The 12,128-nt window shown below is 39.8% G+C and overlaps 1 pseudogene; it reads right to left on the bottom strand.

Annotated features, from left to right (window-relative positions):
• LOC102813338 overlaps positions 1–12,128 on the bottom strand; it is a 26,979-nt pseudogene that overhangs the window by 12,263 nt on the left and 2,588 nt on the right.

Genomic DNA, 12,128 nt, shown 5'->3' with positions numbered 1-12,128 from the left:
TGATTTAAAATACTTACTGATGAAGATCAGGATAAGAAAAACAAAAGTCCTCACAGCTGGACCAATAAATAACATCATGATAAATGGAGAAAAGATTGAAGTTGTTAAAGACTTCATTTTGCTTAGATCCACAATCAACAGTCATAAGGACACTAGTCAAGAAATCAAATGACATGTGTGCTCCTGGTGTGACACTAGGTCTTAGATGGAGTTCCTACAAGCCTAGATGTTTCCTGTTCTTGGCAACCTATCCAGAAGTAGATTGCTCAGGCCCCAAAGAAGCTGGGATCAAAATCTTTCTGTTCCAGAAAGCAGCTGAGGCAAGAGTTCCCACTACTTCAGAGCTGGCCAGAACTGGCTCTGCAGGTCTGGAGCTGGCTCCAACTAAATCTGGGCACCAGGGTTGGTTCAGATTGCTCCCTACTCACTTAATGAAGCTTACATTAAATGGCTCACCACTGTGTGGTTCTGACCACCAGAGAAGAGGCGCTTCACTGGGGATGCAGTTGGGTGGTGGTTGGCCATTACTCAGGGTAATGTGGGTGGGGAACGAGAAAAAAGTAATTGCCCATCTCTCCACCACCAAGCTGCCCTCTGACTTCAAAACAGCACCCACAAAAGTTCAAAATGGCCAAGCTGCACCCAGCCATCCAACAAGACCCTTCTCCCTATTCTCCTGCCCCACATTCAGCTTCTTCTTCTCGTGAAGGCTAGTCTATGGCTGACCAGGGCCACTTCTGCAGATTTGGGGCAGGGTTTGATGCAGAGAGCTCCCAACTTATTCTGATGGGGCTCACAACGGCACCTCTCACTACTGAGTGTCTCTGACTCCGGGAAAGTGAGAGTTTCACTGGAAGTATACATGGGCAGTGGCTAGCCATGACTTTCGTCACTGGGGAAGCATGAGGAGCAAGAAAAAAAAAATCATACCTTTATTTTCACATGCCACTGGTATGCCTCTGCACCACCAAGCTTCTTTTCTTTAAAGCAGCTCATGAAAGTCTAAGATGGCCACACTGTGTCTGGTCCTCCAGTGCAGGTCATCAGTCTGTCTCTTTTTTTGGCCATGTCTGCTCAGTTTTCTCTCCTAGTGAGCATTTAACCTACTCAATCTTGTCATCTGAAGCTCAGAGTTTCAGGACTATCATTTGCATTTGTTCCATTGGGTCTTTTGTATATTTGTTGTAGAGGGTTTGTCTGTGTAGTGTTTCTGCCTAGACCACCATCTTGCCACCTCTACTACATCATTTATTCCAATAGATGTATTCAAGGGCAATTTTCAAAGTCTCTTCTGATATATATTTTGATCTTTAATTTCTTTCCTTTTTAATGACTTTTTGATTTCTTCATATATGATGTTGTTGATGTTATCCCACAACTCTTTTGGTCTCTCATCGTTAGTGTCTAATATATCAAATCTGTTTTTGAGAGAATCTCTAAATTCAGAGGGAAAATATTTATGGCCATATTTTTGCTCTTGTGGACTTATTTTAATTTCCTTCATCATCTTCTTGAACTTCCATATGAGCAATTGATGGTCTGTCTGTTCCACAGCCTGCCTCAGTTTTGTTCTGGCTGATGGTATTGAGCTTCTCCATTGTCTCTTCCCACAAATGTAGTATATAATACGATTCCTGTGTATTCTGTTTCATGAAGTCCACATGTAAAGTCACATTTCATGTTGTTGTAAAAGGTATTTGCAATGAATAAGTTATTGGGCTTGCAAAATTCTATCATATGATCTCAAGCATAATTTATATCACCAGGGCTATATTTTCCAATTACTGATACTTCTTCTTGTTTTTTTGCATTGCAACCACTAATAATTATCAATGCATCTTGACTGCATGTTGATGAATTTCAGACTGAAGAAGTTGGCTGAATTCTTCAATTTCATCATCATTGACTTTAGCAGTTGGTATGTAAATTTGAAGTATAGTGGTATTAACTGGTCTTCCTTGTAGACATAGCTATATTATCCTATCACAGACAGCATTGAATTTCAAGATGGATCTTGAAATACTCTTTTGGACAATGAATGTGACATCATTCCTGTTCTATACATTGTTTCTGCATCGTAAACCATATAATGGACCAATTCGAAATGGTCAGTACTAGTCTGTTTCAGCCATTAATGACTAGAATATCAGTCTTTATGCTGTACATTATTGATGACTTTTACTTTTCATGGATTAATATTTCTTAAATTGCAGATTCTGATTATTAATGGATTTTTTCAGCTGTTTCTTCCCATTTTGAGCTGTGTCTCATAAGCAAATGAAGGTCCCAAAAGCTTCACTCTGTTCAAGTGATTAAGGTTTACTCTGCTTTGAGGAGTAGCTTTCAACTTGAAGAGTTCATTTTCTGGCACTATGGCACACTATATTTGACAACCATTCAGAAGTGATCCGTCTCTCTTTCTAATCTGTTTTAATATGAAAGCAATGCTGAAATCTGTATACCCTGGGTACCCTGTTGTTATTAAATGTCTTCAGGTTGGTCTTACTTCATAGTGACCCTATGCACAATAGAACCAAACATTGCCTGGTCCTGTGCCATCCTCACGCTTGTTACTGTTTGAGCCCAATGCTATTGCCATGGTGTCAACCCATGTTGTTGGGGGAATCTACTTTTTTTTCTGACCCTCCACTTTACCAAGCATGATGTTCTTCTCCAGGGCCTGGTCTTTCCTGATTAACACTTCAAAAGTATGAGAGACAAAGTCTTGCCATCCTGGCTTCTAAGGAGCTGTGCTTTTCCCAAGACAGATTTGTTTGTTCTGGCAGTTCATTCAATATTCTTCTCCAACACCATAACTCAAATACATTGATTCTTTTAAGATTTTCCTTATTGATTTTCCAAATTTCACATGCATTTGAGGGGTAGCGTAGTGGTTACGAGTCGACTGCTAACCTCAAAGTCAGTAGTTCAAAACTACCAGCTGTTCCACGGGAGAAAGATGAGGCTTTCTCTTCCCGTAAAGATTTACAGCTTCGGAAACCCTGTGCAGGGTCACTATGAGTCGGAACCGATTCCAAGGAACTTAACAACAACAACAACAACAACAACAAAATACCATGGCTTGGTTCCGGTTCATCTTAATCCTCAAAGTGATATCTTTTCTCTTGAGCGTTTTAAAAAAGTCATTTGCAACAGTTTTACCTAATTCAATACTCCATTTTATTTCTTGGCAACTGCTTCCTTGAGTATTGATGGTGGTTGCTAGCAAAATGAAGACTTTAACAACTTCATTTTTTTTCTCCATTGTGATGATGTTATTTATTGGCCCAGTGGTGAGAGTTTTTGTTTTCCTTATACTGTTGTTCAACCTATATTTAAGGCTGTAGTCTTTGATCTTTATCAGTAAGTATTTTAAGTCTTGATTACTTTCAGCAAGCAAGGTTGCATCATCTGCATATCACAGATTATTAATAAATCTTCCTCCAATTCTGATGCCATATTCTCCTTCATATAATCCAGGTTCTTGGATTATTTGCTGAGCATAGAGACTGAATAAGTATGGTGCAAGGATACAACCCTGGCACACACTTTTCATTATATTTTAAAGCATTCAACATCCCCTTGTTGTGCTCTAACACTTGTCTCTTTGTATATGTACAGGTTCCTCATGAGCACAAGTGCTTTGGAATACCCATTCTTCACAATGTTATCCATGGTTTGTCATCATCCACATAGTCAAAAGCCTTTGTATAGTCAATAAAGCACAAATAAACATCTTTCTGATAGTCTCTGCTTTCAGTCAAGATTCATCTAATGTCAGAAATGGTATCTCTAGTTCCATGTTGCCTTCTGAATCTGGCTTGATTTTCTGGCAGTTCCCTGTTCATGTACCGTTGCAACCATTTTTAAATTATCTTCAGTAAAATTTTACTTGCATGTGATATTAATGATATTGTTTGATAATATCTGCATTTTGTTGGATCACCTTTCTTTGGAATGGACACAAATATTGGATCTCTTCCAATCAACTGAACAAGTAGCTGTCTTCCAAATTTCTTTACAGAGAAGGTTGACCATCTCCAGTGCTCCATAAATTAGTTGAAAGATTTCCATTTGTATTCCATCCATTCCTGGAGCCTTGGTTTTTTTTTTTTTTTTTTTTGCAAATGCCTTCAATGCTGCTTGGTCTTCTTCCTATAATGCCATTGGTTTGGTTCTTGACCCTGCTGATATTTAAAATACCAGAGGCATAGCTTTCTAGCATTACAGCAATACACAAGCCACCACAGAGAGTACAACAATCTGACAGATCACTGGTGAAAATTATTATGCTCTCATAATTTAAAAATAAAACAAAATAGTAAAACATATCTAATACCACATTACAAACTAAAAACTTGAATAGGATTTTTTTTTTCAAAGTTATGTACACAATGTTAATGTATACACAGTAGGTCATTTCCCCCATTGCTCCCAAGATTTCATTTCTTTCAGTTGCTGTAGGCATAGGTGGCTTCACTCCATTCTTTGTTCTCTGGATCATGACTGAACTCCAGAATTTCCGGCAGTTTTTGCACTTCAAGAAGTATGTGGAACACCTTTCTGTGTCATAGTTATTTTCATCCATACATCAGGTAGAAGCATCAGATTCCGGCAAGCAAGAATTTATGTCAGGCTCTCTCAGCCTCCGTGTTACCATGGGTATGCTAACAGTCTTCTAATTCACTGGGTGAGGAGAAGCAGGATGCAAGAAATCGAGATCTCCCCAATACCGGAGGGGTTCCTCTCATCGACTGGAGAGGCAGGACAGAAGTGAATCCTAGGCATCTTGCTGCTTTCCGTGATGCTGTCTGGCCGTGTCTATGTCGTGGATGGAAGACACAGGTGAACACACCTTGATTCGGGCTTGGACTGTGCTGGGAGGCGCAGGAACAAGTTAAATTGGCAGAGACTGGGGGTGGGGGTGGGGGAGGCGATTCTTCTTGGAAGGCTTAGTCGTAGCTCAGTCAGGGCTCAGCTGTCTCCAGCTCCAAACACCATTAATAGGGTTTTTATCAGTCCTAAACTATCCTGAACTCCTAGAGGGCTTGGTCCATGTTTTATGAGTCTCTGCATACCAACGCAAAACTTTTTGTTGTTGTTAAGTGCCGTCGAGTCGGTTCCGACCCATATCGACCCTGTACAGAATTTTCAAGGCTGTAAATTTTTATGGGAGCAGAAAGCCTCATCTTTCTCCCGAGGAGCAGCTGGTAGTTTCAAACTGCTGACCTTTAGGTTCACAGCCCGATTTGTAACCATAGTGCTTGCATAATGTGTTGTTGTTTATGTGACGTGCCATCAAATAGGTTCCGACTCATACCCACCCTATATAGGGTTTCTGAGGCTTTCAATCTTTTAAGGAACAGAAAGTCTCATCTTTCTCCTATGATGTGACTGGTGGACTGGAACTGCTTGACCTTATGGCTTGCAATCCAGTGTTTATTACACAGTGCCACTGCATTGATAGTACATTTGCTAAATGCTCAATTGAACTGAGTAAACTTTTTATAGTTAAAAGCGAGTAAGATAGCCTCAGTGAAACTTAAGGCAGTCAGAACTCTGGGACATGAGCAAACTGCCTAACTAGGAGGACTCAGATAAACATCAGATGTGCGGGAGAGACTGGCTACATACTAGAGCATTCCATTAACCTGCCCAGTTAAAGTTTCTCTTACAACTTCATGAAAGATTTCAGGCAGACCAATGCCAACCAGTTTCCTGTGTATATTTGCACAGCATGAAAGAATGCCCAATAATTGACCTTTCACTGTTGTTATGTTCCACGGACACAAGGATGTTGTTTTGCAAGAGCTAAACATTCTCCTATCACAGATATTATAGAATTTATAAAAGAATAATCAAATTTAGTTTTGGACAGTACACAGAAACCTAAAGTGATATGAAACATGCCGCTCTCTAACATGAATAAACTTTCATAAAAATGCACTGCATATTTCAGTTTTCTAAACTAAAACAGGAGTCCTGGTGTGGTGCTGCAGGCTAAAGCACTGGATTGCAAGATTGGTTTGAACCAAAAAATCAATGGTTCAAGCTCACCAGCTGTTCCTTGGAAACCCTATATAGGTTTGCTATGTGTCCAAACCGAAACTCAATGGCACTTAACAACAAATTAAAACAATAAAGCAAAACAAAAAAACAAAGCCAGGAGCCATTTTCTTCAAATGTTGATCAATGTCATGTTTGAGAGAAGACAGTTAATTTAAAAACACTAAGGGAAAATTGTAGGGTTGTTAATGGAATGTGGAAGATAACAGCTTTTAGTGACATTTTAGACAAGCATATTTAAACAATTTTAAAAAGTACTTTTCCCTTACAGGATCACTTATGTCTTATTTCTGAGTTGTCAGTGTTTTTAATTCATTCCAGAGGCTTCTGATTAGTTGTTCATCTTTTTAAACCAATACAGTTTCATTGTGATTAGTGAGATGTGTCTTTTCTGAATGCAAATGGAAAGCAGTTCTCAGCAGTATCCCCACTCAAAAACACCTCTGAAGACAAGCCTGGTAATCCTCTGCCAGAAGGTCACAGCCGAGAAAACACTGGAGCAGCTCTGCTTTGCACACATAGTGTAACCATGAGTCACGATCGACAGTAGACAAACACCAGTAACAATAATGTGAGGTTGTCTATCACATTTCGTGAACTGACGTTACATTTCAGAAGATGGTAGTCTAACTAAGCAGTCAGGATACCAGAGATGAGCGTTTCAGAATTTTAAGCATTTCAGAATTCCATCGCTCTATAATTTAAAAGTCTTTAATATAAAATAAATAAATAAATTGCTTAGAAACGTCCATCTATGCATCAATCTTAATAGTAACAACAATGTTTTTTCTTTCTTTCTCTTATGTGTGTGTGCGTATTAAAGTAAAGGAGCCCTGGTGGTGCTGTAGGATAAGCACTGGACTGCTAACCACAAGGTTGGCAGTTGAAACCCACCAGTTGCTTCATTGGAGAAACACGATGCTTTCTGTTCCCTTAAAGATTTACAGCCTCGGAAATCCTAAACAGAGGAATTGGACTTGATTCAATGGCAGTGGATTTGGTTATGGGTTTTGTATCATTCCAAGATATAGAAATATTGTGTCAAATAGCTGAAATGGATTGAAACAAAGACTAATACCTTCCCTGCTGGAACAGAACATGCTCTGTTACTGGAGGCAATGAGAATCTTAGTACCAGGGTGCCAGTTTGTAAGATAGAGCATTCAACCAGAGAATTAGCACTGTGTTTCACTGGGTGAATACAGTCCTTATAGGAACCTCCTGCTCAATATGACAGGTGGCTTCCAGCAGATGGCTACACTCCTACACAATCTGACATGGAATTTGGGAGAGGTGGATTGCCACTGGAGAAGAAAGGCAGATTACATGAGTGATTCCCAGAGCTAGTGGGAGGACCACAACCATCAGCTCTTTCAGCATACATCAAAATCGTTTTCTTATTCTGCCATTCTTTAGAACTACTACTCCTCTAGTCTAAAACACTGTCCTGGCATGTCTTGATTACTGTGGAAAGTCTCTCAACCAACTTTCTGTTCTTGCTTCCCTACAGCCATCCTTCCCATAGCAACCAGAGGAATCTTATAACAAAGAAATAAGATTATATTGCGCCCTGATTAAAATCCTCTAGTGACTTCCATTTCAGTTAAAATGAAATCTAAATTCCTTGTCATGGCCTTCAAGATCCTGTGTGACCTGGTCTCTGTTACCTCTACAAAATCATCTTCTACCATTGATGTATTTGAGTTATGGTGTTGGAGTAGAATATTAAAAGTACCATTGACTGTCAAAGAATAAACTAATCTGTGTTGGAAGAAGTACAGCCAGAATGCTCCATGGAAGTCAGAGTGGCCAGACTTTGCCTCTTACTTCAGACATAATATAAGGAGGTACCAGTGCCTGGAGAAGGATATCATGATTTGTAAAGTAGAGGGTTGGAGAAAACCAGGAAGACCCCCAATGACATGGATTGGCACACTGGCAGCAGCACTGGGCTCAGACATAGCAATGATTGTGAGGTTGGCACAGGATCAGTCAGTGTTTCGTTCTGTTCTGCACAGGGTCACTATGAGTCAGTACTGACTCAATAGCATCTAACAATAACAACAACAATTTTTCTGCCCACAATGACTGTCTTGCTTTTTCTCTAGGATTTTAGCATTTGCTATTCCTTCTTCCTGGAACATTGTTCTTGCCAGTCTACCTATATTTAGCTCCTTCCTTCTTTTTGTAATTTAACTTTTAGGTCAAGAATCCTGCTCTGATGCAAATTATATAGCATGGTAGCTCCACAGGAGAAGCACCAGACTCTAGACTGTGACAGTAAGGTCAGCAGTTTGAGCCCACCAACCTGCTCTGTAGAAGAAAGATGAGGCTTTCCACAACACTTAACAATAACAATCTCTCCTCATCACATCTCTCTTAGTTGTTTTCACAACATTTATCAGATTTGCTAGTACTATTTGCTTTTTAGTGTCTATCTCTTTTACAGTTTAGTGTCTGTCTCTTTTCCTTGACCGCTGGAGTACAACTTCTATTAAGCTAGGGGAATAATCTGTCATATTATCCTTAGTTCCTAAATACTATCAGCCTCATAGTAGATTAACCATTAAATTGATCGCTTGACCACTCTTAAAAAATTCCTGTAACCCCATAAAATGAGCAGCTCCAAGGTATTCTTTTCAGGTCAATCTAACATAACAGTCTCTTTCTTCCATCTAGACTATGGCTATGGTGAGAACTAGCACCCTTGCTGTCTCCTGGGCGAAACCAATTCCCTTCCTCCCTAGTAAGCCTGGGAGGAAAGAGAGGAGAGTCTACATTTTCTAGCATTCATTTGGTTATACAGTTGTTGTTGTTAAGTGCCGTCGAGTCGGTTCCGACCCATAGCGACCCTGACAACCTTGCAGTTCAAATGGCTTTGCAGTCTGGCGCATTACACAGCGCTACACCACGACTCCAGTAAAGCCTGTGGAAGGCAGAACCTGTGTAATGTGGAAACCTGTCAGAGAAGGAAAACTCAGGTATTTGCCACTAAAATGAGTGGTAGGAAAGTGGTAGGACCATATGCTTCCAAAGGTAGGAAACTTGCAAGATCTAGAAAAACAAGACAGTGCTGTCGAGTCCAGCTGTGCCAGGTTTCATTGTACAAAAACACTTCAACTCTTTGCTTCACATTTAATCCTTTAATCAAGTGTATTGCTTATATTTCTAAGACCTTTGGTGACACAGGGGTTAAAACAACTGCTGACTGAAAGGCCAGTGGTTCAAATTCACCAGCGCTCTTCAGGAGAAAGATGTGATCATCTGCTTTGGTAAAGATTACAGTCTTGGAAACCCTGTGGGACTCTGTCCTTTAGGGTCACTTTGCATCAGAATCCATTTGAGGGCAATGTTGGTGTGTGTGTTTAATCAATGCTTCTACAAGGTGCAGCCTCAGTGGAAACAGACACCCCAGTGGCCTTGGCTGACGTGGAGGCTTTAGCAGAGGATCAGAAGCATTTCCTGTTGAGTGATGCATTACAGAGGAGGAGTCAGTATAGCTGATTTTAAGAAGATTTATCAGAATGCACAGAGACTTTGTTTACTACTCAGTGCCCTTGGAAATCACATGCTAAGCCCCATGGAAGAAAATATAACCTTCTCAAAAAGTGACAAATTAAAGTGCTTATTTCTGAAAGGTCAGAGCTTGGTTCCTCTCTGTAGTTTGTGAGACCATATCAATATTTTTCCTCCTCCTTTTTCTCAAGAGTGGAAGAGAAACAATCACTATAAAAACAGAGCTTCTGGTGAAATATTGATACTAAATGATTTTTTTGTGGAAAAGGTCTTATGAGATTTCATTTTCTAACATATCTTTTCCTATGATATAGCATTTGGAAAATTTTGTGTATGCTGTAAAAATGACCTCTTTGATATTCCTTAATATCTCTTTGATATGGCACTGTAGGATAAACACTGGACTACAGGGTTGGTTTGAACTGCAAAGTTGGCAGTTCGAATCCACCAATCATTCCTCAGAAACCCTGTATAGGGCCTATATGAGTTGGAATTGACTCAATGGCACTTAACAACAACAAGTGTCTGTTTACCTGCTGCTTTTACAGTGATAGTAAGGTCTTGCTTCTTGTTCTTATTAAAACAGTAACATTTCATATTGGAGCATTCCACTGAAAAGCCACCGTTGCACTGCTTGATGCTTTTCCTATGACACTTGGTATAATGAGAAAGCCTATGTGTGCAAGAATGTCTGTTTCTGACAGCCTTCTGGCCCAAATGTTGATTTTCATTTTAGCGTATTATATATATTTATTTTGTGTTGTATTAGGATCATTCTTTTTTCACATTAATACTCTTATTAGTGGTAAATATTTACCACTCAGAGATTTGAGTTATCATTGACTCCTAGATTCCAAAGTTCAGAGAAGGAAGGGCCAACTCAAAGGTTGATGATGAAGATGGAAGAGTGTTGCCTGTTGTTGTTAAGTGTTATTGAGTCAGTTCTGAGGTGCTATTGAAGTAGTGCTATTGTTGGTATGTTTGAACTGCTGACCTTACAGTTAGCAGTCCAATGTTTATTTTACAACACCACATCAGGACCCCACTTAGAAAGAATTGGAGTTGAGGATTTTCCTGATCCCCTGTAAAGATAAGGACAAAGATTGATCAACATGTTTCAGGAACACCTGACAAAATTCACTCCTCTTGGATGTCTATAGTATTCTTCCATCTTTCCTATTTTAATGACTTCTCCAGACTTGACAGTAATAAAGAACAAGGATGCTTGGTTCCTGACTTGAAATTTAACATTTATCAGCGTAAAACAATTGCTAATGAAAAATACCTCATTTTGTCCTGGGCATAGTGGCTGAAGCTGAAATTTCACTAAGTTAGGGAAAGAGAACATTTTTTGTGTCCAGATTTATAACATCATTCGAAGAGCCCACAACTTAAAAATAGTAGTAACGAGTTGGGCTGTTAACCTCAAGGTAAGCAGTTTGAAGAAAGATGAGGCTTTCCACTCCCTTAAAGATTTACATTTTCAGAAACCTACGTAGGCTCGCTATGAGTCAGAACTGACTCCTCAGCACATTACCACTACCATATTTGGTCACACATTTAATTAACAAACCCCTAATGTGATGGCCAAGGAACTCTGGTAGAGTAGTAGCTTACGAGCTGAGCTGCTAACCAAAAGGTTAGGAGAAAAATTAGGCTTTCTTCTCCTGTGAGATTTACAGTCTTGGAAATCCTATACAGGGTGACTGTGAGTTGGAACAGACTCCACAGCACGTCACCACCACCACCACGACCACCACCACCAATGTGAAGGCTGGAGTCCTGGTGTGGTGCTGTAGGATAATGCACCAGATCTCAAGTATGGCTCCTTGGAACCCTATATAGGGTTGGCTATGAGTTGGAACTGACTCAACAGCACTTAATGACAACAACAAATGTAATGGCTACAGTCATGGTGTGGTGTTGTAAGATAAGCACTCGAACACAAGGTTGGTTTGATCCAGAAAGAACAGCAGTTTGAACTCACCAGCTGCTCCTCAGAAATCCTATACAGGCTTGTTATGAGTCAGAACCCACTTGACAACACTTAACAACAATAACACTGTGATGGCTGAAACTTTGGTTTTCTTGGGAGAGCCAAACCAAATTATTTCAAGGGTCTTATATGGTCCATATTTTATCATAATAAAATGTGCAAAGATTTGGAATCAGAAAACCAAAAAGGAAGAACAGGCTCAGCATTTTTCAAGCTGGGGAACTGAAGAAAAAATTCAAGCCGCGACTTTTGTTATTGACCAATTCTCTGGGCAAATTATTGAATGATGCAGAACACCTTAAGAGAAGATGGGACGAAAACACAGAGTCACTGTACCAAAAGGAAATGGTTAATGTTCAACCATTTCAAGAGGTACCATATGATCAAGAGATAATGATACTCAGGGAGGAAGTCCAAGATACATTGAAGGAATTGGCAAAGAAAAAGGCACCAGGAATTGATGGAATAAAAATTGAAATCTTTCAAGAAAGTGAGGCGGCACAGGAGACACTCACTCATCTCTGTCAAGAAATTTGGAAGACAACTATCTG

This window comes from Chrysochloris asiatica, unplaced genomic scaffold, assembly GCF_000296735.1.
Source record: "Chrysochloris asiatica unplaced genomic scaffold, ChrAsi1.0 scaffold00146, whole genome shotgun sequence".
Taxonomy (NCBI): domain Eukaryota; kingdom Metazoa; phylum Chordata; class Mammalia; order Afrosoricida; family Chrysochloridae; genus Chrysochloris; species Chrysochloris asiatica.
Note: the sequence above shows the minus strand (reverse complement) of the source record. Positions and strands in the feature narration are given on the sequence as shown.